This window comes from Convolutriloba macropyga, chromosome 4 (genome assembly GCF_964194025.1).
Source record: "Convolutriloba macropyga chromosome 4, txConMacr16.3, whole genome shotgun sequence".
Taxonomy (NCBI): Eukaryota; Metazoa; Xenacoelomorpha; order Acoela; family Convolutidae; genus Convolutriloba; species Convolutriloba macropyga.
Window position 1 is genome coordinate 17,728,337 of NC_134471.1, and position 26,371 is coordinate 17,754,707.

At 32.0% G+C, this 26,371-nt stretch overlaps 1 protein-coding gene across 2 annotated transcripts in view; it reads left to right on the forward strand.

The window, feature by feature from the left end:
* Positions 1-26,371, forward strand: part of LOC142337492 (N-alpha-acetyltransferase 16, NatA auxiliary subunit-like) — a 444,167-nt gene that overhangs the window by 125,018 nt on the left and 292,778 nt on the right. Inside the window, exon 1 of one of the 2 annotated variants that reach the window (XM_075386757.1) lies at positions 4,348-4,357. The exons of the other annotated variant lie outside the window; for it this stretch is intronic. The gene's annotated coding sequence lies outside the window, so the exon portion shown is untranslated. Of the gene's footprint in view, positions 1-4,347; positions 4,358-26,371 lie in introns of those variants that run through there. 2 annotated transcript variants of the gene reach the window in all.

Below are 26,371 nucleotides of genomic sequence, written 5' to 3' on the forward strand. Positions count from 1 at the left end.
GTTCGAATTAACATCTTTTTGTTCGAATTAACATCTTTTCTATAAAAATTTTATGCCAAAATTTCTTTTTACGTCACAAAAAAAATAATTTTTGTTTTCCTATTAGACGAAAGGCGATAAAACGGCCAGTTCTGGTCTCATAGGGAAGTTTACTGTAACAAATTCTAATTCTATTTGAGAGCTCTTTTTTTAGAAAATTTTTCGTATTTTTTTTGTTTTTTAAAAGCACCTAGAGACTAGTCAATTTTCATATCGATTTCCGTTAAGACAAAAACTCATTTACAATCAAGTGAAACCCGATGAACAAAAAAATCTTTTTCAAGGAATCGCTCATGTTTTTTTTTGGATTAGTATCTCAGTTTTCGTAATTTTAAATAAAATTTTGACTTTGAGGTTTTACTAAATTTTTGAAATCCTATGGTGTAAGACCGTTGATCAAAAGTGCACTAAGTTTCATTATGAGCAAAACGTGAACCTATCTACTGCTTGAGTGGACAGCTAATGGATGTTAAGACTTTAAAAAAAATTTTCAAATTTTTTTTTTGTTATTAACCAATCATAAACTTATTTTTGTGAACTGTACGTCAGTATCAGTAATGGCAGGGCTCCTCTCCTTCCTACTGCACCTAAAATTAATCTCGTTAGCTGTTTTATCTTCTGACGATAAGTTATATTAATTCAATACCACAAGATTTCAATTTTTTTAAAAAAATTTTGAACATGGAGTGCTTGAGTGGACAGCTAATGGATGTTAAGACTTTGAAAAAAATTTTTCAAATTTTTTTTATTAATAACCAATCAAACTTATTTTTGTGAACTGTACGTCAGTATCAGTAATGACAGGGCTCCTCTCCTTCCTATTGCAACTAAAATTAATCTCGTTAGCTGTTTTATCTTCTGACGATTGGTTATATTACTTCAATACCACAAGATTTCAATTTTTTTTAAAAAAATTTTGAACATTACCTATTATGGGTTCCTTTTGAAATCTTATCACGTTATGCTAATATTAATTGCTGGGAATTTTTCAGCAAAGACATTCAATGGATCGAGGATAAAATTTTCCGCGATAAAACTTATGGTTTAAATGGCTTCGACACTTTCTTCCCGCACTTTTCTACAGATTTTTTCGCTTTTGCCTGTTTTTATTTCTGTTTTCAAAGTCATAAGACATATTGTGATGTTTTTTTTGATTTCCTGTTCATGAAAAACATCTTTGTAGTTACATCCCGGAACAACTGAGCGTATTTATTGACTTCCGCTGAAAACTATTGAATTTAATGGCTGTTAAGTCTTAGAAAATAATTTTTAGAAATTTGTTTGAACATAAAACAATCTTAAGCTTATTTTCGTCAACTATAAGTCAGTGTCAGTAATGACAGAACCATTTTTATTTACTTAAACAAAGAATTTATCTAGTCGGCGGTTTTATTTTCTAACTATTGGTTATTATATTTAATAACTTCGATGCACGAGTTTTCATAATTTTTCATTAATTTTTGGATATTAATTTTTCGTAATTTTGATTCCTTTTAGAATCTTATTACCTTATCCTAATATTGTTAGTTTCCATTGGCTTAGAAAATATGTTGAATGTTTCGTAAAAAACGTTTTCGGGGAAAAACTTATGTTTTAAATGGCTTCGACACTTTGTTATTGCATTTTTCTACTGAGTTTTGCATTTTGCCTGTATTTGTTGTTGTTTTTATTGTCAATGACATGTTGTAATGTCCTATTAAATATTTTTGAATGCCAAAAACTCTTGTCATCACATTGAGGGGTAATTTAGCGTATTTAAATGCTTCTGTTGTAAGCTAATGAATTCTATGGCTTTGATTTTGCGGGTTTTCTCAAAATTTTCGTGGATTTAATCTATATTTCATTTTCATATGATTTAATGTGATAAGTTATTGATGACCTGTGAACGATAAATTTTGTTCCCCATTGAGGCAGAACTTAGCGTGTTTATTTATTTTCGCTGCAAGTTATTGAGCTTAATGGCTTTGACACTAGGGGTTTTCTCAAAAACTTCGTGGTTTTAATATTTTTGTTTATATTTGTTGTTTTTTCAAGTCATTTTGTAACAATGAAAAAATTTGCATTGCTGTTAAAAAAATTGAAAATAAAAAAATTTTTACTGAAAGCTTCATTCTCTAATGGCTTCGACACTTTTCTCGCTCAATTTTTCTGAATTTGCTTTTTTTGCCTTTTCTTCTTTAGGTAGCCTTAAAGTGCTCACTGGTCTTATAGACTTGTATTTGACCATTAAATAAATGATTTTACCAAAAAACATTCGGTTTATAGTGAATTGTCCTAAAGTTTATGAAATGATACATTTTCAAATATTTTTCGAACTTTTCTCTTTTTGTTGTTCTTTTCGTCAACTTGTAAATTATTCTCGTCATTGAGAGTTCCCATCCAATTCTTTGGAAAATAAAAAGTTAACACGTCTACTGATATTGTGATTTAACTGGTGTTTTGTTGTTTGACAATTTTCGTTTTCATAATTATATGTGACTCTTTGATAATTATTTTGTCAATATTTGTGTTTCTTTTTGTCTTCTTTTAGTAAATTCGCGTAACAACATATCCCATTGATTTTCAAATATAGCCCAAATGAACGTATTTAGTCTCTTAGTATATTTTTATCTGAAATACTATAGATAAAATTTGAAATAAAAATACACATTATTCAGATAATAGCTAATGGTTTTAATGGCTTCAACATTCAGTGTTTTTGCAAATTGTTTCTAATTTTCTGAGAATTGCTGCATCTTTGTTCCTTTGCTATGGTTCAATCTAACTACAGACAGGTCCCATGGGGTTCCTAATGACGCTTTAGTAAACTTATCAGGGAGTATTTCGTTGTAAGCTAAAAATTTTTCAATTATTTGGTTAAAAAAATGTTGATTGATTTTTGATTTTAAACTCATTTTTTCTTCGGTTTGTCGACTTGTTACCTAGTCTAATTGAGGAAAACATCCATCTGCTCTATAGTTAGCAAAAACTAATTTTGTGTAGTTAACGTTTTATCTGACTGCATTTTGGCTTTGTTACTAGGTGGTATTAAGTTTAGATATTGGTTTTCTGCCGTGAAATTTTTGTTTCTGCTTATTTTGTTATTTGTTGTTTTTTTCTCGTTGTATTTGTAATGGCAGATCGCGTGATCGCTGCAATGAGGCATGGCGTTATGTAATTCAATTAGTCGTTAGGTTTTGTAACATTTTTTTAACCTCAAACATCTATTTTGGTTATCTCTTCATTTGGTTGACATTTAAGTCAAAAATGTAAAATGTAGATGAGCTCGGGTCGGAACATCATGTGCAAACGCACTTTAACGAGGCTCCTTGTACATATATATATATATATATATATATATATATATATTTATATATATATATATATATATATATATATATATATATATATATATAGAATAAAAAACATAGTTTCAAAACTAAAAAAATTTACTTTCCAACTACAAAGTATTACACAGGGTTGTCAATTTTTCAAACCATCAACTTTGTCTTTAACTTTTTTTCCTGATTTGATTCTCTTCAGTGGTTAAATACTAAAGAAAAATGGGTATCGCAACGTCTATGTACTCCCATTTCTCTGATCAGTTTGAATTTAATGTTTCTTATATTTGTTTCTGCATGCTTAATTGCATCTGCGATTTGCTTGGTAATTTCACGACGACTTTGTTTTTTTATTGTGTTGTACAGCCCTATTTAATCGAATGAAAATAATAACAAACAAAATAATTACCTAAACTGTATTAGCGTTTTAATTTTTGTTTTAAGTGACAGATCTTCCAATTATTGAACCAAAATTTCAGTGGAGAACGAAATAAAAGTCTTGTGATATAGCCAACAATTGTAACTACAAAAAACATCATGGTCTTCAATAGCAAGGACATTTGGTTTTAGGTCAACTTGGTATTGTGTATAATATGAATTAACTTAGCTGTCAATATTTAAAATTGCGGTGTGACCGATTGCCTCAAAAACAAAGATAGAAATTTGAAATCATTGAATTCCATTTTATTAATCTAATCGTTTTTTAACTTTCTCGATTTCAAATTAATTTTTTGCCTATTAATCTTTCTTTTTACCCGAGCGTACTTGCAAGGTATTTTGATTCTCACCCAAAGAGTGAAATTGTTCTGGTCATATTCTATAAAAATTTGGATCCCAATCAACGTTTTTGACAGCTTTAATATGTCACCAATTTTTGAAAACGGACAAATGTTTTCGAAGTGATTTTTAAATGTTAAAAGAGAGACAAATGTGGGACTTTTGAGAGGCAACAGAAAACTCAGAAACGAGTAATATAGTTTCTTTTCTCCTTATTAAATAGAGAAAAACATTACGACGCAGAGGTATACCCAAATCGTCAAGGGCAGATATGCCCGAAGTGTGTATCTGGTGTTCGATTTTACTATGTTAATACATTGAAAATGGAACAATATTGCGGAAAATAGCTGCTTTAGTAGAAACCGGCAAAATGGAAGCGAAATTAGCAACCCGTGTTCGCAAAAGTGTCCTAATCCCAGCCGCGAAATACAAGTACAACCTTTATAAATTATTTGTCGCACGGCTTGTATCACGCATCTGCTCCATTTATGTATCAATTTTTCGCACGCAATGTAGCTCGATTTCGCATATAATCCACAATTAAGCCTAACTTAATTACTACTTATTTAATTAAGCCTAACTTATTACTACTAGTAGTACTTTATTACTACTTTATTACTATTTATAGTACTTTATTACTACTTAGTACTACTTATTAGTATTATTGATTACTACATATTTAAATCGGCCAGTCTCAGATTGATATACAAAGCCTTTGATGTGCGAGTGATTTTTCGGAAAAAATCAGTTTTGAGGTTGCATGTATCTAAAGCACTTTAAAGCTTTGAAAGCTTCAATTAAATCTTTATTAAAGTGCTTATTGCATGTTCAAAATGCGCGCAAATAACAGATACTAAACAAATAACTAAATTGAGCGGAAAAGTGCTACAACATTTTTAACCTACCTTTCGTTCCGAATGTTCTTTTATTTCGCAAAATTGGCGGAACCCCTTTTGCGAAAAGTAAGATACAAAGGATGTCTCCTAATTTCGTTCATTTTAAGTATCTAATTTTCGAGTCAATTTTATTAAGGCGGAAATTTTGGGGTATACCTCTGCGTCGTAATGACTTGTACCTTTTTAAAGCGAAATGAAGTTTAGGAAAATAATGCAAAAAAGATCCAATGAACAACTTTCGTCTCCCAGCGTTCAAGAAAATTATCCTTTTCGTTTGTAAAAACCAAGAAATTTTGACAAGAAATTAGTCATAGAATTAGTTCGAAAACAGTTGTTACGATGTTCACTGGCAGCATAATTGTTTTACAAAGGTAAAAGTGCAATTCAGGTCGACTTTTGTTTCTTAAATCGAAACAACAAAATTTTGCCATGCACTCTACTTTTTCATGTAAATACACCCGAAAGTCCTACATAGTTTTTTGAATGGCGCAATGTACAAAATATTTTGCAAAGAATTGAATACAAACAAAAAAGGACCTAAGTACCGCGACAATAAAAAAGTTAAATATAAGGAGAAACAGCTAATTGAGAGGAGAGCTGAAAAGAATTTGAATCATAAAAGACGAAACAATGTCATTTATTTGAGTTACTCATTTGAGTTGCAAACTGGGACACCACATTTCAACTCAATGTTTAAACATTGACGACCCACCGACATTTTGTAATGCGTTCTTTTCAGAAAAAAAGCGTTTCTCTTTTATTTGTTTCCAGTTCATCAGCAAGAATAATTACCATTTTATGACAAAAAACCTTTCAAATTTACAACGCTAAGCATAATTTAGCCGCTTTAAAGTTTTGTCTGTTGATCAACTAAAATTGATCAGTATTTACAAGAATAAGTATCCTCAGTGTCTGATAGATATTTTTCAGAAAATAAGCCGGTTGCTGGAGGACCTCTTGGTTCTGATTCGACTACTCATCAGGCGGGGAAAGTGGTTCTGATTAGACTACTCAGGTGCTGTAAGGGGTTCTGATTAGACTGCAAAGGCTCTGGAAAGAGCTGAGTTCAGATTATGCGGGCCGTACAACGAGACAATCCAGGCTCTAAGCTGTGCTCTGATCAGGCTGTTCAGAATTCGGATACCGTTAGCATCAGACTGTGAGATTCTGGACAGGTCTTGATTAGACCAGGCCCGAGATTAGCTTCCAGACTCTCTCACTACGATCAGTGTTTGCTTGAGCAGTCAACCTGGGCTGCCTTTTTGTAATCAGTGAATAGCGTATGTAGATAATGGGAAAGAGGAGACCAAATTGATTTCATGTTTGAGTTTTGAAAAGGTCAGCCAAGGTTTTGACGAAAATTAAGTGCGCACACAAAATTCACTTAAGTTTCCTGAATGTGGCCAACGTTGGAGAGAACTTTGAATCCCATTTTTCTATTAAGATCCATTGTTTATCTTCTTTCTCTACATCTCACCCGGGTCGAGGTTTTTGGGTGAATTTTTGTAAGAAATGCGGCGGATGCGGTGAATTTTTGTAAGAAGTGCGGTGATTGCGGTGAATGCTGTAGTGAAAAAAAAAACATTTCAACGTACTTCACCGCATTTCTTGCAAAAATTCACCGCGAAATTCACCGCATTTCTTACAAAAATTTACCGCGAAATTCAACGCATTTGCTTTCCAGCGTTAACTGAATCTGATTTAATTTCACAAGAAACACCAACGAAGCAAATGACAGTTGGGGCAGTGGAATAATAAGTTGAAGGCATGCACGAGGTGAGAGGTTCGAACCCGTGTAAGGAATAAGCCTCTTTTTTGTATGAATAGAGAGAAAGCGTTGAAAATACATAATTCAGAGCGATTCACCGCTGAAAGATGTCAGAAATACGCGGTGAAAATTGTTTTCTTTTTCACCGCATTTTTTACGAAAATTCACCGCCAAACCTCGACCCGGGCACTGTTGCCTAGTCAGGTTCGTCTGATCAAATTGATCTGCTGTAAACTTAGTTGATTAAAAAAGTCTACAAATATATAAATATCACTTTAATCTCCTATGAGCTTAATTTTTTTGCGAGAGGGGGGTCGGAGGGTGGTTGAGTTGACAAAAAGTGGTAAAAAAACGCGGTTTCGTACTCGACGCGCATTTCAAATTTTTCAAAACTTGCACACACAATTATCCGCTTCAGTGCATTTTGTTGCACCTGTAAAAATCGCCTAAACTGAACTACAGCCAGAAGTCTTTTTTATCCGCGATTGATTGAACTAACGAATGACGTCACTGAAATTTTAAACCTTAGTAACAAAGCTAATTTTGAACTTATTCCATCTCAAGGGAAAAATCTATTACCCTATTTAATTTGTATTCATTTATTGTTATTATGACGCGATACAAACTACGTTGAAAAACTGCGCATATACAAATTTCGTCTTTACTATTTTTTTTGAAGGGTATGGGGCTGGTTGAGGTGGCAGAAAAATATAAAATAAAATCCAGTAAACGTGGTTTCCAACGAGACACTGATATAAAGTTTTTTTTTAATTTTGCGTATAGTATTAATCGATAATTTGCAAATTATTAAACGAATACCGATACTTTGCAAACTATTCAAAAAAATATTAAGATAATACATTATTTCAACCATTTTTATTCCGACTGAGTTAAGTTGCATTTGGTTTTGAGTTTATTGAGTATCCTTTATTTGCTCAAACATGTATTGTAGCCTTCGACAGTCTATATATCTCCTTTTTCAACCAAAATTTATTAATTGAAAAACGACAACGTATTCTATTCCTTCTTCAGTTGGTTTATTTTGACCCTGGAGTGTCATACTCTAACTTTGATTAGAACAAAAAAGCCCTGATTCAGACCTCAACTTATGAAAAGACCATGATCAACAAAAAACGCTACGAAAAAACCAGGCTCAACTCAAACGGTCCTTGAAAAAAACTATGCTCGATTTTAGAGATCATTTGAATTTAGCTTGATCGAAAATTTGATGCTGGATTTTACGTTGACCGAAGTTTTGGTGCCAGACATTAGACCGACCAAAATTGTAGCTTGATCCAAATTTTTACGCTGTAATTAAACATTTTACATTCACTTTGGAAGTTGGCTAGCGCATATAACGCATTCAACGGGCCTGACATTTTTTCGTCTTTTAATTTTCATAAAATTCTTTTAAAAATGAACTGTTTCACAATAAAACGAAAAATGTATCTGCTTTTTGAATCAAAACAGCTGAATTACATTCTAATAAATTAATTGCTGGCAAAATTACTATGGTAAGGGATAAGCTTACTAGTTCCATTCAACTAAACAAACTCGCAATAGAGCTCACTTTCTTGGAAAGTTATCTCTTCATTGGTCTCCTGGCAAAATACTGTCTTTTCTTGAAGTTGGAATACCTGTTGCACTGCTAGTTAGGAGTTGCTAGTGTACACTCATGCATGCACAAAAAGACAAAATCAATCATCGACCCATAAAATGACACTGCTCAAATCGAGGCAGTACATAGTAATGAAAAAAAAACTCGTGCTTGAACTATCAAAATACTGCTATCGACTAATAATTGCTATGAAAACCTTTGTTTTAATCATGAAGAGACTTTAATTCGACTGTAAAGATGAGCTGGAGTAATGTCAGTACAACTCAGCACTGTATCATGGAATTTCAGTTCTGGATTTTTACTATGGCCATAGTCTGATGATGTCAATTTTAACACTGCAAACTGGAAAACCCTTAAAATGCCATGATTCAGTACTTATGCAATGTTTTACTCTTAGAATGCCATGAATCAGTACTGATATAACGTTTTACTATTAGAAAACCATGAATCAGTACTGATAAAACGGTTTAGTATTAGAATACCATGAATCAGTACTGATATAACGTTTTACTATTAGAATAACATGAATCAGTACTGATATAACGGTTTAGTATTAGAATACCATGATTCAGTACTGATATAACGGTTTAGTGTTAGAATACCATGAATCAGTAGTGATATCGCGTTTTACTATTAGAATACCATGAATCAGTGCTGATGTAACGTTTTACTATTAGAATATCATGAATCAGTACTGATATAAAGTTTTACTATTAGAATACCATGAATCAGTACTGATATAACGGTTTAGTATTAGAATACCATGAATCAGTACTGATATAACGTTTTACTATTAGAATACCATGAATCAGTACTGATATAACGGTTTAGTATTAGAATACCATGAATCAGTACTGATATAACGTTTTCCAATTAAAATACCATGATTCAGTACTGATATAACGTTTTACAATTAGAGTACTATAAATCAGTACTGATATAACGATTTACTATTAGAATACCATGAATCAGTACTGATATAACGTTTTAGTATTAGCATACCATTAATCAGCACTGGTTTTCTATGACACTAGAGACCGGTTAACTATCATAACTGACTTTCGTCTGATCAAAAATGGTTTAAGATATTTTTTAAAATTACGACAACACTTGTCTATGACTATTGTGCCAGTCGATAGTTGAGGCATCGCCTCTATAAAAATGATTTTGATTGAGATAGAGTGGGAGCGGGGTTGAAATTGGGTGCAAATGAGAAGCATAGAATACCCTAGTTGAAGGCCAGCCGGTTTTTTGCTGCAAATATTGTCCAAAAATTATTTTGACTCGCGATGTGATTACTTTTTTTGATTCGACTCCTGGTGTGATTACTTTTTTGATTCGAATTGAACTGATAATAGTAACAATGATCCGTTGTGAACCAAAATATCATTAATTTACACCTTTACGTTTTTTTGAAAAAAAGTGCTCTTTCTATGTATCTACTTATTTTTCTAATTATCTGATAATTTTGAATAATTGGTTGTTTTAATTTGTCTGAGTATTTTTAAATGTAAGTCCTCACTTGTGGTCCTTGTTTAAAATTACTGAGACAATTTAAAACAATCAATTACTCAAAAGTATTAGATAATTAGAAAAATAAGTAATTACATACACGGAGAGCAGTATGTTTCAAAAAAAAATGTAAAGGTGTAAATTAATGATATATTGATTCACATGTAATACTATAAAACAAAGAGTTAAAAATGTTCATAGGTTAACCTATGAACCGGTTTAACTCTTAATTTCTTTCATAATCTTCCTTGCATTACGACGCAGAGCTATACCCAAATCGTCACGGGCAGATATGTCCGATGCGTGTATCTCGTGTTCGTTTTTACTATGGTAATACATTGAAAAAGGAATAATATTGCGCAAAATGGCTACTTTAACAGATACTGGCAAAATGGAAGGGAAATTAGCAAATGTGTCCAAAGGTTCGCAAAGGTTTCCTAATCCTAGCCGCGAAAAACAAGTACAAGATTTATAACCTATTTTTCGCAGGGCTTGTATCACTTATCTGCTCCATTTATGTATCGATTTTTCTCACACAATGTATCACGATTTCGCATATCAACCGCAACTAAGCCTAACTTACTACTACAAGTAGTACTTTATTAATGCTTTGTTACTACTTATAGTACTTTATTACTACTTATTAAAGCTTTGAAAGCTTCAAATAAGTCTTTATTAAAGTGCTTATTGCATGCTCAAAATTCTCGAGAACAATAGATACCTAAATTGAGCGGAAACGTGCTACAAGACTTGTAACCTAATTTTCGTTCCTAATGTTCTTTTATTTCGCAAAATTGGCGGAACTGCTTTTGCAAAAAGTAAGATACAAAGGATGTCTCCTAATTTTGTTCAATGTATGTATCTAATTTTCGAGCCAATTTTACTAAGGCAGAAATTTTGGGGTATACCTCTGCGTCGTAATGAAAAACTATAGGAAAATACATAAAATCCAACTCATATTGTCAAGAATTCAATAATGCAGGATATGCTGCAAATTGATCACAAAGTAATGGATATCAGCATCGGCAAGAAATGTCGATTTTTTGATGCTTTCATATAATATATTCAGGAAAAGACCTTTAGTACAAATTAAGCTCTATCATTTCAAAGAAAAAATATTTAAACAAGTGGTTTATACGAAATGTACGAAAACCAGTTTTATGGAATTCTTTCAAAATTTAAAGTTGCTTTCAAGTTTTCAACAAAGTATTTTTAAAAAAATTTTTTATAGTATGATTTTGTGTTTTTGATAAACGGGCCCGTGGAATTTTAATTTTTCTGTAATACTTTTTTATATATAAAAACTTTTGAGAATGAGTTGCGATATTGGTGGCTCCAGAAATTTTTTGTTTCATTCTCAAAGATAGCTGAAAAATTTTTCACATCTGGCTATAAAAATCATTCCTATGCAATCCAAGCGGCACAATTTAGCCAAACTGGATAACCTTGACTTAGAGCTCCACATTTAAAAATTTTGAAGGTTAATTATTAAAAGATTACGTAGAAAAACCACTAGGTGTTGTTTTGATAATTAAAAAGTGACCACTTACATCATTGTTGAAATCAACCTCAAGTGAGATCGGTCACAACAATTAAAATGAAAATAGAAGAACATACCACATCACTTGACTAACCCTCTGTGCTTCCTTCTAATATGGCAGATCATAAAACTTCTTGCGCTGACTTAGACCAAGAAAATAAGTTCAAGATTTCCGGCATTCTGTTGAACATATTTAATTGCTACGGAAGCATAATCTCAAGATTGGTAAAAAAACAAATTTTGTCGTAAAGTTTTTTCACAAAATTTTATTTTAGAGAAAATTTACCACGATTCTGCTCATGAAGTAGTTATTGACTATGGGTTTTAAGTTTTAAGACTTTTTTGCTCGATGGGAAATGTTTTCTTTACATGCAATGCTGCCGATTACATTGGAGCCGTGAAAGCAAAAAGCACATAAAGATCAAAGTAATGTTACAAGCCACCAAGATTTTGCACCTCTTGTTTTTTGGACATAAAAATTGGTTGCTCTGATTATGTCAACTGTGACTCAATCTATCATTAACAGTTTTTCTTGAAATTGAATAGTATCTTTCAATTCCACGAAAAACTTATGGACAAAAAACAAAAATTGAAACAGTTGAGAAAAAAAACTTTTTACGAAAAGAATTACACCATAATTACAGAGAAGTTAACATCATCATAATTTTGTCTTAAAATGATTCCATTGCAGATCAAAAACAAAAAATCACTGAAAGTTAAACTATTTATTGATCTTTCAATTTCATCAAAAGGGGGACATACAGATGCAGCATTTGCTGATTTTGTTAGTGATGGAAAACATTTTTTAACGATTACTTTTACAAATCATCTGACGCTACTGGAATAAATCCCCCGAAAGTATGAAACAAGGAGCCAAAATCAAAAAAGAGAAAGCTGGTTTCCTTTCAATAACTGAGAGTATTGCTCTAAAAAGATTGTATTTCATGAAAAGCGGCCTATGACTCAATTGAAAATCTACAGAAAGCAAGTGGACTATCAAGAACAAAAGTTGTCCTTTTTTGTACTGCAAAAATTCCTATATAAAGTACCATCATGCATCACGGACAACTAGGAAGACTACGCGTATTTACTAGGACAAATATACATTTTGCAGTATGGGTTTTCGTATAGAATTTATCTTTTCTTAAGAATGGGGTGCAGTAATGGGGTGTAAAACTTTGGAATATCATCTTTAAACTCCGATACGCTATCAAAACGAAAGTTCTTATTGGGAAAAAGAAAGTAAACTAGGGAAAATTTAATACAGAAAATTATCAGAAAATGATACAACGTCCACTTCAAAAATTGGATAATTTTCGAAAATTACAGAATTTTTGCCACTTATTAATAAAATAAATTTCTACAAAATTTAACAATATTCATGGCATGCGGTTTTTACATTTAATCGAGGTAGCACTAACGCTTCAGTGTAAGATAAATCGAAGTTTGCTTTCCATTTCTATTATCATATTTTAAAAGTTCGCGCAACTTGTTTGTTGATGCTTTTAATTTCTACAATTATCTTTGTTAGTAATTGACAACTTTCTGATGAAAATTCCATTATTCGACATCATTGCCCATTTTGGGATTTGCTGCTTTCAACAAAGTACTGCTGTCTCTTCTTTTTCTTTCAGTTTTTTGCCTTATACTGTCTTCTAGTAATATCTCTTATTTTTATCTTCTAGTAAAGTCGTTGAGTTCTTCCTATTAGAGAAAAAAACTAGCTTCTAAAAAAGTTTTTGCTTCTCAAGGAAGGAAACAATTTTGCTGCACAGACACAACAGAGTATTTGGAAATTGTATTAACAAAAAACGTGGTGTGCATTATTGTTCGCAGCTCGGCTTTTTCAAAAAACGGAAGATCAAAGAAAATAATTACTCTGTAGGCAAAAAAATTAAAATTGCAATATAAATTACTGGCGCAAAGTTCTATCATTTCATGCATATGAGCTTCGAGGTCTCTAAACACAATCCAGTATCTGGTTCGAAAGAATTAAAGCAATCGAGCCAAACAAGCTGACGAAAATAAATCTCAAATTTCTCAGTAGTTGTTCGAATCAAAACCAGTTCAATCAGACAGTTTATACCAAAATTGAAGCAGATCCTCCCGCGTGTTGAAAAAATGATTACAGATCTTTGGCGTTTTTAATTGTGTTTCACTGAGTTTACCTTTTAAAGAAACAAGAAAAAATTTTTGCCACATCTTCATCAAATAGCGAGTACACACTAAATAAATTTAAGGAAAATTTAACTATCGGAGTTAAAGTAAACCGTTGTTAAGCTAAAGTTTTAAGGTTTTTCCTTTAAATTACTTTAATTTTTTTGTAGCGATCTGCAGTAGAAATAACAATTGTTAGGCCTGCTTAACAAAACAAAACACGTCTCCAATACCCTTCTTCTACTAGTATTAATAGATGAACAAGGCGATTAAAAAATTTGATCCAAAAACCCGAACCTTTTTTCAAGGTGAAATATGTAAATGGTTATTCTTGTTTGCCTTCCCAGCCTTTAAAACATCCTTCTATAGCAGAATGGCACTCCTACTGAAAGTAACATGTTTTTAAAAATCAGAAAATTGTGTCCAATTTTTTTTGCATGAAATCAATTTTTCTCTCAAGCATAAACAGAAAGTTTCATATCAAGTTTACTATCGATAACAACGTATTTGAAAAACTTGTTTCTCGAAAAAAAAAGATAAATTATCCTTTTAGTGGTTGATTCTCTTCATAAAACTACAAAAGGTCAAAAAACAACCTCAAGAGCTTTTCAGTTTTTTAAACATAATATTTTATACAAATTTTCTCAATTAAGTCGTTTCACTGACTTCAGTCACATTAAATGTTTGAATTTTACATTTGGTTTTTAACATAGCGTTTTTGGTACTTTTTCTCTTCTTTTACGTCCAGAATGCCTTCTGGTTAGGTACGGGTTCTTCTTGGGCCTCAGCAATGGGCCCTTTCTAGTCATCAAAAAAGCTACAGATTCTAATAAACACGCGAAGAGTTTTTCCTCATTCTTCAGTGTTCACAATTTTTTCCAGAAACTTTTTACCTGAACCGGTTCAGGTAGTATTGCCTTACATGAACTTTACCCTAACACACCTTAACTCAACCTAATTTAGCTTAAATTGGTTAGTCTTTACCTTAAATTTACCTGAAGCTTCAAAGGGGCACCAACAGAACTTTTACCTGAACAAACACTCACTTATCTCTAAAACGCTCTAATTTTTTACCCTATTTTTAAAGTAAATATACCTTAGCTAAAATTATTTAATCTAAAAATTCAGGTTAAAACCAAGTTGTTTTTGAGGTAAATTTGAGGTTTTTTTTACCTCAAATTTTAAGTTAGATTTGCGAGTTTTTAAGGTATATTCCTGTAATTTTACCTTAACTGATCCTGTGTGTTCTTAAGGTAAATTAAAGATGTGTTCACTTAAAAGTTTAGGTGGTGCCCTCTGAATTTTTCGGGTAATTTCCAGTTAAAATTAAGGTAAGTTAAGGTAAGGCAAAACTACCTAATTGTTTCAGATAAGTTAAGGTATTTTTTCAGGAACATTTACCTGAACTTTATTTGGCGTGAAGTTGAAATGTTTGACGAAAAATATTTAGCTGAAAAATCTGGTCACTGTTAAGCCTTATAACTTGGGTATTATTGCCAAGCAACTCATAGTTCTCCCGCAATTAATTTTAGCTAAAGTTTTAAGGTTTTTCCTTTAAATTACTTTAATTTTTTTGTAGCGATCTGCAGTAGAAATAACAATTGTTAGGCCTGCTTAACAAAACAAAACACGTCTCCAATACCCTTCTTCTACTAGTATTAATAGATGAACAAGGCGATTAAAAAATTTGATCCAAAAACCCGAACCTTTTTTCAAGGTGAAATATGTAAATGGTTATTCTTGTTTGCCTTCCCAGCCTTTAAAACATCCTTCTATAGCAGAATGGCACTCCTACTGAAAGTAACATGTTTTTAAAAATCAGAAAATTGTGTCCAATTTTTTTTGCATGAAATCAATTTTTCTCTCAAGCATAAACAGAAAGTTTCATATCAAGTTTACTATCGATAACAACGTATTTGAAAAACTTGTTTCTCGAAAAAAAAGATAAATTATCCTTTCAGTGGTTGATTCTCTCCATAAAACTACAAAAGGTCAAAAAACAACCTCAAGAGCTTTTCAGTTTTTTAAACATAATATTTTATACAAATTTTGTCAATTAAGTCGTTTCACTGACTTCAGTCACATTAAATGTTTGAATTTTACATTTGGTTTTTAACATAGCGTTTTTGGTACTTTTTCTCTTCTTTTACGTCCAGAATGCCTTCTGGTTAGGTACGGGTTCTTCTTGGGCCTCAGCAATGCGCCCTTTCTAGTCATCAAAAAAGCTACAGATTCTAATAAACACGCGAAGAGTTTTTCCTCATTCTTCAGTGTTCACAATTTTTTCCTGAAACTTTTTACCTGAACCGGTTCAGGTAGTATTGCCTTACATGAACTTTACCCTAACACACCTTAACTCAACCTAATTTAGCTTAAATTGGTTAGTCTTTACCTTAAATTTACCTGAAGATTTAAAGGGGCACCAACAGAACTTTTACCTGAACAAACACTCACTTATCTCTAAAACGCTCTAATTTTTTACCCTATTTTTAAAGTAAATATACCTTAGCTAAAATTATTTAATCTAAAAATTCAGGTTAAAACCAAGTTGTTTTTGAGGTAAATTTGAGGTTTTTTTTTACCTCAAATTTTAAGTTAGATTTGCGAGTTTTTAAGGTATGTTCCTGTAATTTTACCTTAACTGATCCGGTGTGTTCTTAAGGTAAATTAAAGATGTGTTCACTTAAAAGTTTAGGTGGTGCCCTCTGAATTTTTCGGGTAATTTCCAGTTAAAATTAAGGTAAGTTAAGGTAAGGCAAAACTACCTAATTGTTTCAGATAAGTTAAGGTATTTTTTCAGGAACATTTACCTGAACTTTATTTGGTGTGAAGTTGAAATGTTTGATGAAAAATATTTAGCTGAAAAATCTGGTCACTGTTAAGCCTTATAACTTGGGTATTATTGCCAAGCAACTCATAGTTCTCCCGCAATTAATTTTAGCATCCTAACAAAAAATGAACATAACCCATCCAATAAAATAACCAAATAGAATCATTGGTTTGAAAATAGTACTATCAAGGAAAGAGTACATTTAATGGCACTGTCTTTTACAGCAGTTTTTGTAAGATGAGTGTTGTAAGCGTGTGCGGACAACAGTGTCAGGAGGGGAGACTAATTCAGACACTAATCAGAATTGGAAGTTTCGTTCCAAGATCTCATCACTGTTGTCCGCTGCCATTTGTGTCTGCGCTGTTCTCCGCTCGTCAGTGTCTTCCTCGCCATCGATCTGACCCTTGCTTATAATAAACCGGGCCGAGGTGTCAACGCTAAAAAACGCAAAATTATGTAAGATTGGCGTTGAATGCGTTGAATTTATGTAAGATCTACGCTTGAGCGTAGATCTTACATAAATTCAACGCATTCAACGCCAATCTTACATAATTTTGCGTTGAATTTTGGCGTAGACCTTACATATTTAGCGTTGAATTTAGCGTAGATCTTACATAAATTCAACACATTCAACGCCAATCTTACATATTTTGCGTTGAAATTTGGCGTAGATCTTACATATTTAGCGTTGAATTTAGCGTAGATCTTACATAAATTCAACACATTCAACGCCAATCTTACATATTTTGCGTTGAAATTTGGCGTAGATCTTACATATTTAGCGTTGAATTTAGCGTAGATCTTACATAAAATCAACGCATTCAACGCCAATCTTACATATTTTGCGTTGAAATTTGGCGTAGATCATACATATTTAGCGTTGAATTTAGCGTAGATCTTACATAAATTCAACACATTCAACGCCAATCTTACATAATTTTGCGTTGAATTTTAGCGTAGATCTTACATATTTAGCGTTGAACTTAGCGTAGATCTTACATAAATTCAACGCAGTCAACGCCAATCTTACATAATTTTGCGTTGAATTTTGGCGTAGATCTTACATATTTAGCGTTGAATTTTAGCGTAGATCTTACATATTTAGCGTTGAATTGAGCGTAGATCTTACATTAATTCAACGCATTCAACGCCAATCTTGCATATTTTGTGTTAAGATTTGGTGTAGATCTTACATATTTAGCGTTGAATTTTAGCGTAGATCTTACATATTTAGCGTTGAATTTAGCGTAGATCTTACATAAATTCAACGCATTCAACGCCAATCCTACATATTTTGCGTTGAAATTTGGCGTAGATCTTATATATTTAGCGTTGAATTTAGCGTAGATCTTAAGTAAATTCAACGCAGTCAACGCCAATCTTACATATTTTGCGTTGAATTTTAGCGTAGATCTTACATATTTAGGGTTGAATTTAGCGTAGATCTTACATAAATTAAACGCAGTCAACGCCAATCTTACATATTTTGCGTTGAATTTTAGCGTAGATCTTACATATTTAGCGTTGAATTTTAGCGTAGATCTTACATATTTAGCGTTGAATTTAGCGTAGATCTTACATTAATTCAACGCATTCAACGCCAATCTTACATATTTTGCGTTAAGATTTGGTGTAGATCTTACATATTTAGCGTTGAATTTTAGCGTAGATCTTACATATTTAGCGTTGAGTTTAGCGTAGATCTAACATAAATTCAATGCATACAACGCCAACCTTACATATTTTGCGCTGAAATTTGGCGTAGATCTTAAATATTTAGCGTTGAATTGTAGCGTAGATTTTACATATTTAGCGTTGAATTTAGCGTAGATCTTACATAAATTCAACGCATTGAACGCCAATCTTACATAATTTTGCGTTGAAATTTGGCGTAGATCTTACATATTTAGCGTTAAATTGTAGCGTAGATCTTACATATTTAGCGTTGATTTTAGCGTAGATTTTACCTAAATTCAACGCTTTCAACACCAATCTTTTATATTTTGCGTAGAATTTGGCGTAGATCTTACAAATTTAAGGTTGAATTTTTTGAATTTCATTTCAGACCACTTTATGATATGATTCAAAAATTTTTCAAGTTTTTTTTCAAAAAGTCATTTTTTTTCACTGTTTTGACCCCTATACTTCACATGTGAGAAAAGCGAAGTCAGCAAAAAAACACTTTTTAGTCCTCTTTTATAGTGCAAAATCCATTTGAGACCTTTTTACGATTTCAAAACTTTTCCAAGTTTTTTTTTTTCGAAAAATCAATTTTTTTCACTGTTTCAAACCCTATGCTGCAAAGGTGAGAAACGTGAAGTCAGAGAAAAATCATTTTTAGTGCTCTTTTATAGTGCAAAATCCATTTGAGACCATTTTACGATTTCAAAACTTTTCCAAGTTTTTTTTTCGAAAAATCAATTTTGTTAACTGTTTCGACCCTATACTGCACAGGTGAGAAAAATCACTTTTTAGTGCTCTGTTATAGTGCAAAATCCGTTTCAGACCATTTTACGATTTCAAAACTTTTTCAAGTTTTTTCGAAAAATTATTTTTTTCACTATTTCGGACCCTATAATCCAAAGGTGAGTAACAAGAAGTCAAAAAAAAATCTTTTTTAGTGCTCTTTTATAGTGCAAAATCCAATTCAGACCATTTGAAGATTTCAAATTTTTTAAATTTTTTTTTCGAAAAATTAATTGTTTTACTGTTTCGACCCCTATACTGCACAATTGAGAAAAATGAAGTCAGCAAAAAATAACCATTTGCTCTCTTACGGTGCAAAAACCATTTCAGACCATTTTAGGAATTCAATTTTTTTTCAAAATTTAAAAAAATTTTTAAATTTTTCCCAGTACTTCTCACATGATAAATGCGTTGAATACGTTGAAATTATGTAAGATCTCGGCTAAATTCAACGAGAAATATGTAAGATCTAGGCTAAATTCAACGAAATATATGCAAGTTCTAAGCTAAATTTAATGCAAAATATGTAATGTCTACGCTAAAATCAACGCAAAATATGTAAGATCTACGCTAAATTCAACGCAAAATATGTAAGATCTACGCTTTATAAGGATTGCGGCTCTTAAGGAAACCAAGGTACGGTGGCGAAATGGTAGAAGAGGCGACAAGTAAACAGGAGGTCAGTGGTTCGAGTCCTATACCCAGAGTTCTACGCGTTGATTTTTTGTAAGATCAACGCCAAATTCAACGCAAAAATATGTAAGATCTACGCTAAATTCAACGCTAAATATGTAAGATCTACGCTAAATTCAACGCTAAATATGTAAGATCAGCGGCAACTAGCGTTGAAAAGTTGGGAAATTCACCGCCATTTTTTACATAATTTTGCGCTGAATGCGTTGAATTTTTGTCTTTAAATTCAACGCATTCAACGCAAAATTATGTAAGAAAATTGCGGTGAATTTTCCGACTTGTCAACGCTAGTTGCCGCTGATCTTACATAATTTTGGCCAAATTCCTCGGCCCGGGAAGTTGTTTCATCGCTAAATAGCAACGCGCCAATTAGAAATAGAAGAATGAAACTGTTTCAGGAGGTTAGTTTCCGAAAAATCTTTTGAAAAACTAATTGCGGATTAAGATGAAAATTAGCAGTGCTACAAATACCAATATCACGGCTCAAAGGAAATTTTATGCATTTGGACTGAATTGATTGTCAAGTATTTACTAAAAAATTACAACAAACGAAGTTTTATCCGAGAATTTTGTGAAAACGCTTCTGTTCAAAAGTACGGACAACTCTTACGCTACCCGCAAAGACCAGTGAGTACATTTACGCTTATTTTGTCATTGTTGTCCGCGGTTATTGTATCGTTTTTTCAACGCAGACGATAGCGACGTATAGTGAAAAATAATTGACATAGTACTGTCACTGCTGTCCATGGAACAGCTTGGGGATAAAAGATATACTAATTGCAATATTATGAGCAAAGACTTATTTTGCAGAAAAAATATGTATCGAAAAGTTTGAAAATTTTTATAAGAATTTCGTATCGAATTTTCTGTTGGATTTACTTGGACAAAAAATATACTTGGACAATATAAGTTCTCAAGGAATCTGTATTTGGTAATATGAAACTATAGGGCAGGACGAAAAGATAACTAAAGATACAAAAAAATAACAAAATTTTACAAACGTTAAACGAATACGAGAAGTATTTAAGCCATTGACGTCATCAGCTCTTATCTGAAGATTATAGATTACTAATTCAATTGTAGTATGGATTATTTCATTCAAAAAATTGGAAATTTGTATCTGTCACTTTTGCCTCACTTGAAAAATCAATGCGACTTGTTATTAAGGAGAATATATTAAAGGGCAACAAAAAGAAACACAAAAATTTACCACTCACCTTCTTTTTAAAGAAAATGCATAGTGTCGACGTCATTTAAAAAGACCATTTAGTGACGAAATTCTAGAATGATAGAGTTTAAATTGTTATTTGAATTGTTTTGGATTGCCAAGGGGTTCTCTCAGTATTGTGATAATGTGACCTCAAAAAAATGTTAACAGTAATGATCTCATATAAAAAAATTGCTAATTTTTGGTGACAATCCCTAGTATCAGTGCAATCGAAACCAATAGCCCTCAACGAATATCATTCAACAATTTATCTTCTACCCTCAGTGAAGCCAAAGAGATCACTCATTAATCAGAGAAGTGTTACGACTAGAAAAAGACAGCAAATAAATTCAAAGCCAAAAGTTCAATAGAAAAGTGCCAAAAAAAGCGTCGACCTCAATGAAACAATACGCTGTTTGCTCATAACCTTCCGCGTATTCCCATAAGGGTCTTTTCAACGCCATGAGCTTATTTTCAATTTGGTTATAGGGTAACAAGATTTAAAAAAAACCACAACTCTGAACAAATAACCAAAGATCACGAATTTTTGTAAAAACTCGAAACATCGCAGTGAAAAAAAAACAACCACTAGAAGATAAAAGTGCCAAGAAAATATTCGGAGCCTGGAGTCGTTATTAGGAATCTTGGACCTGTATTAGTGGGTCAGATCTACAAGTTCACAGAACAGATTTTGAAAACGGTTAGTTTCATGATTTTCTTTTGAATTCTTTTAAAGACTAAAGAACCAATAGGTATACACTCAAAACGTTAGGTAGATTCATATTTTTTCCTTGAGGGTGTCAATTGACGAGGTGAAGACATAGGGCTAAAAAGGCAGCAAATGCAGGAAAAAAAATTCACTAAAAATTACAAAAAATGTCGAAGCCATGAAAACCATGCGCGACGACTCCTTGGAAACATAATAAAAGTTCATCGCTTACCATTTTGTTCGAAATGAAATTTTCATTCAAAGAATTTTGATCTGAAGGGATACTTGTCTCAAAATGACAAGAGAAAAACAAAAAAGATTTCTGAAAAGAAGTTCAAAAGAGCTCTACACTAGATATTGGATCTTTAAAACTCTAAGCCTTCCATTGAGGCCAGAACTAGACTTTTTTTATTACCACTTTTTTGGGGAGCACAAAATTTTTCCTTATTTCTTCGCTTAAAACAATTTGAAAAAAGGCTTTGATAGCCAAAAATTCTAAAATTTGGCGAAAATTACGCTAAAATTGAACAAAATCATACCCAAATATCAAATGTCTACAATGATTCTAAACTTCGTTAACTCTTCGTAAATTAACAAATTAAAAAAAATCTTATTTCAAGTTCTACGCTAGAAGAACTTTATGAAGATATTACTCACGATTCTCTACGATGAATATTTCGATCGGCCAAAAGTGACTGAACAAAACAAAAGCATTTGAGTATGTAGCCACACCCCCCCCCCCACTAAGTGGGGCCACAACAAAAAATCTTTAGGTTCTCAAAGATTTATAGAAAATGACTGCTCAATATGAATTAAAATTGTTAATAATGCAAACCAATTCGAACTTCAAGTCCCGTGTTTATTCACAACAATTTTCAGGAAAGCTCTTTTGATAATAGTTATCATAAATTAAGAGCAACTAATTATTTCGTAATTAAAGGTTTCGTAATTAATATAATTCTTCTGAAAACTCACATTTTTTCCTGTTTTTCTGTTTCAATTTTCAGCTAAATAACTTGAGCTTTTTTCGTAATAGCTTGATGAAAGCAATGTTTGGTGCTAAATCATAAATTTCTGAAATATCATTTTCGATATATTGATATTTGTTTTACTTTCGAAATCGAATGTGGGAACATTCTGTGCCATGCACAGAGCAAACGAGCTTTCTTGTTCAGAATTTAAAAGTAAAATTGGAATTTAAATGAATTGGAATTTCATAATTTAATACCAAAATTTCAGAAGTTTTCCAGTTTGTGATTCAACTTTTCATTGGATTTTTGCCTGATCTTTGAGTTCATTGTGAAACCCTAGAACAGTAACTGTATTGAATGATCACAACTGTCAATCAGTTAATTCCGAGTTGAAGTTATTCAAAAATTTATTTTATTCTCTTTCATCGTTTTTGAGCTGGATGTTTTCAATGAGCCGTTAAAAATTAGAATTAATTTGTTGAATTCGATTGAAGTTCATTTATGAATTTATTTAATTGTTCTCAATCAGTGTTTCCAACCTAGTTGCGATAGTTTACGTAAAAGATTAAGCTATCTGTTACATTCCTCCAGCAATTCCAGCTGCTAAATTATGGTCTTGGATTTGGGTTATAAATCCAACTTCGGCAAACTCACTGCGGATACACCCAGCAAGCCCAAAACCATAGAACAAACTAAAGAAAACAGGGGATTTGCATAGAAAACATTAAATGTTTAAAATTCTAAATTTTATGAACTAAAAAACAGTAATGAGCTAGCTCACTTACTGTAGCGTTAGTTTGCAAAAGGTTTGCAAATATGCTGAGCATTTTAATTACTTGAGGAAAGCCCCAATCTTTTACACTTGATTACCACAGCCGCGGAATTTTGAGATTGCAAAGATAAACGTTCCGAAAATTGCCCAACTTCCCGCAATTCTTCCCTTAAGATAGATAGAATTTCGAACTTCCTCCTGCAGATAGGGGCTTTTCGCAAGCGGTTTTTTCATTACACCAGATTGATTTTAAAGAGAAAACAAGGAGGCTCGGTAATGTGCGATCGCACATAAGGTTCCGACCCCGCTCATCCACAATTTTGGCATAATTGTCTACCAAATGAGGAACAGATGCAAAAACACAAAAAAATCAAGTATTTTTTAAAAAAAAAACTGGTGTATGAACGAAAAGATAGCCTCCAAAGCAAAAAACTCAGTGGAGTAAAAATTGATGCATTAGATTGATGAGATATGCCGATATTAAGAAAGCGAGCGAAGACGAACGGCCAAATCAAACAACAACAACAAACATTAATTACATCAAAAAATTTATGTCCGTTTTAAAAAACAAAACTTAATAACAAAGTCAAAATAGCGTCAGATAAAACTGAAAATAAACAAATATAACTTGTAATTCACCAAAGAATGGTTATTCACCAGTTCATAATAAGGCTTGGTAACAATTAGGCAAAAAAGAACAGAAACTTTAAAGTTAGAAAATTCGCTGAATTTTTTTTTAACAGATCAATTAATTTCAAAGTAATGAAAACCTTTAGGAATCAATTAAAATATCCCATTGCTATACAATTACCAATTCTTCTATAGAAGGGAGTTAAGAATTCTTAGTATTCATTTTTTTATGCAGTTACAAAAAGAACAACAAATAGACAACGAACTAAAAATCAATTCAAAACTTGCCAGAAAATGCTTTGGAAGCCGTAAAGCCATATTTTGGGCCCCAAAATATGTTTGATTGCACTTTGGTCGAACACCGATAATGTATTATGTGGCCGCTCATTATTGAAAAACTGAAAATAAGCAACAATTAGACAAAACAGAAAAAAATGCAAAACTATGTAGTACTTGTTTTATTTTCGAAAAAAATTTATTTCCAAAGACATAAAAGCCATTAATTTCAAAAAGAAAAATTTGAATAGGTTCAAACATTTTTCCAAAAAAAGCCTTTGAGACCTGCAATTATCCAGAATATGTCTTACGTCTACAAAACGAACGTCAAATATGACAAAAATCAAAAATTCATTCCCTTTTGTGAAAAACCCGTGTGGAAGCCAGTAAAGTCATAACGAATTCTCTTAAAACATTAGATTTTGGGACACCAAACCCTTTTGACACCTTCCCTTGAAATTTACTATGTGACCTCTCATTAATGAAACAAGGTGACAATTAGACCAAAAAGAAAAAAGCAAGATTATGTGATACTTGTTTTTATCGAAAAAAATTTATTTCCAAATACATGAAAGCTATTAATTACGAAATGAAAAAATTGATTAGGTTTGTTTATTCTTCCAAAAAACGCCCTTGCGACCTGCAATTATTCAGAACAATTCTTACGTCCACAAAAAGAATGTCAAATATGCCAAAGTCAAAAATTAATTTACTTCTTTTTGTGAAAAAAACCCGTGTCGAAGCCAGTAAAGTCATAACGAATTCATTAGATTTTGTGACACCAATCTCTTGACAAAAGTGATCTCATTTGTAACCTTTAATTAACGAGACCAGGTATTAAACAGACAATAAAAGGAACAAAATTGCAAAATTGAAATTTTTTTTTCATTTTGGAAAACAATTGTTTTCAAAGCAATGAAAGCCATTATCTATCTGCTAATATCAGAACATCGGCTCATCTTCTCTTCAAGGAAAAGCCAATCAAACCGGGTCATTGCACAGGAAATTAAATACGACTAAGAAGACAAGGTAAAAACGACAGTTAAAGACAAAATTAAAAAATTCAATTAAATTCTTCGAGAAAGTACTGTCGAAGCGGTAAAGAACCACAATCTATATCTCTAAGGATTTAAATGTTATCAATTGTGCGTTATTTTAAATGCGAAAAATGTAATATATGAACTGACAATAACGTGATAATTTGACAAAACCAGAAAACAAGAAAAATGGGCAAATACCTAAAAATTTAAAAAAAATTGTGAATTATAGTAGTATCAAAGCCAGAACCCCTTAACATAAGGCGTAAAACCGCAATAAAAACTAAATTTGAATACAACAGAAAGAAGGAACACTCTTTGATTGCTGACACTAAGCTACAAGTTGACCAAATTAAGAGAACAGTGGAGGCAAATTTCAATACGCCATTTTTTGTTTAAAAATCAAATATTTTAAAAGTCAAAAGAACCACAAGCTTTCAAGCAATCAACTAGATAAATTAACTTCAATCTGGTTAGGAAGCCAATAGGACCTATAACTAGTGAGCTTTGATTTGAAATGGTCTGTTATTTAATTAATATAAGAAAGATCAATTTTTTTAAATAAAAAACCGACTGACAACATTCCAAATTATTTTTGGATTGTAACCGTCCAAGGTTGGCACAGAACTCGTCCTGCTAATGCTGATTGTCCATTAGAAGTATCTAATTTTTGGAATGTAATTGATATAGATATTTTGCTGGTTAAAAAATCAAAAATAAATGCTGCGTTTTTGATAATCAACGAATAAAGTTAGCAAAAAACGGCAAAATTTTATTTACAGATCACTCTCAACGGAAACTGAAGTGGAATTAGCCCTCTTTTCAGTCTAAAAAGATTGTATTAGTGGTGTTTGGGTGTGCACTTCCTACAAATTTAATCAGAGTGGACTAAAAAAACTTATTTCTTGCTGTTTTTGGTGAAAAAGTCTGAATTTTGTAAAATATTTAGCCGGAGTTTGTGACAAAAAAAATCAATGCAAATAGCCGACAATATAGTTCGTCTTTAAACGTAAAATCAACAACAGTTTCTCGAATTTTTTTTAATAATTTAATCAAAATTGGCGAAATTTTAGTCAAAACTTCCGAATAAAGGTGAATGAAATCAACGGAATTCACCCTATTTACTCGAAAGTTTAAACCTCGATATATCTCT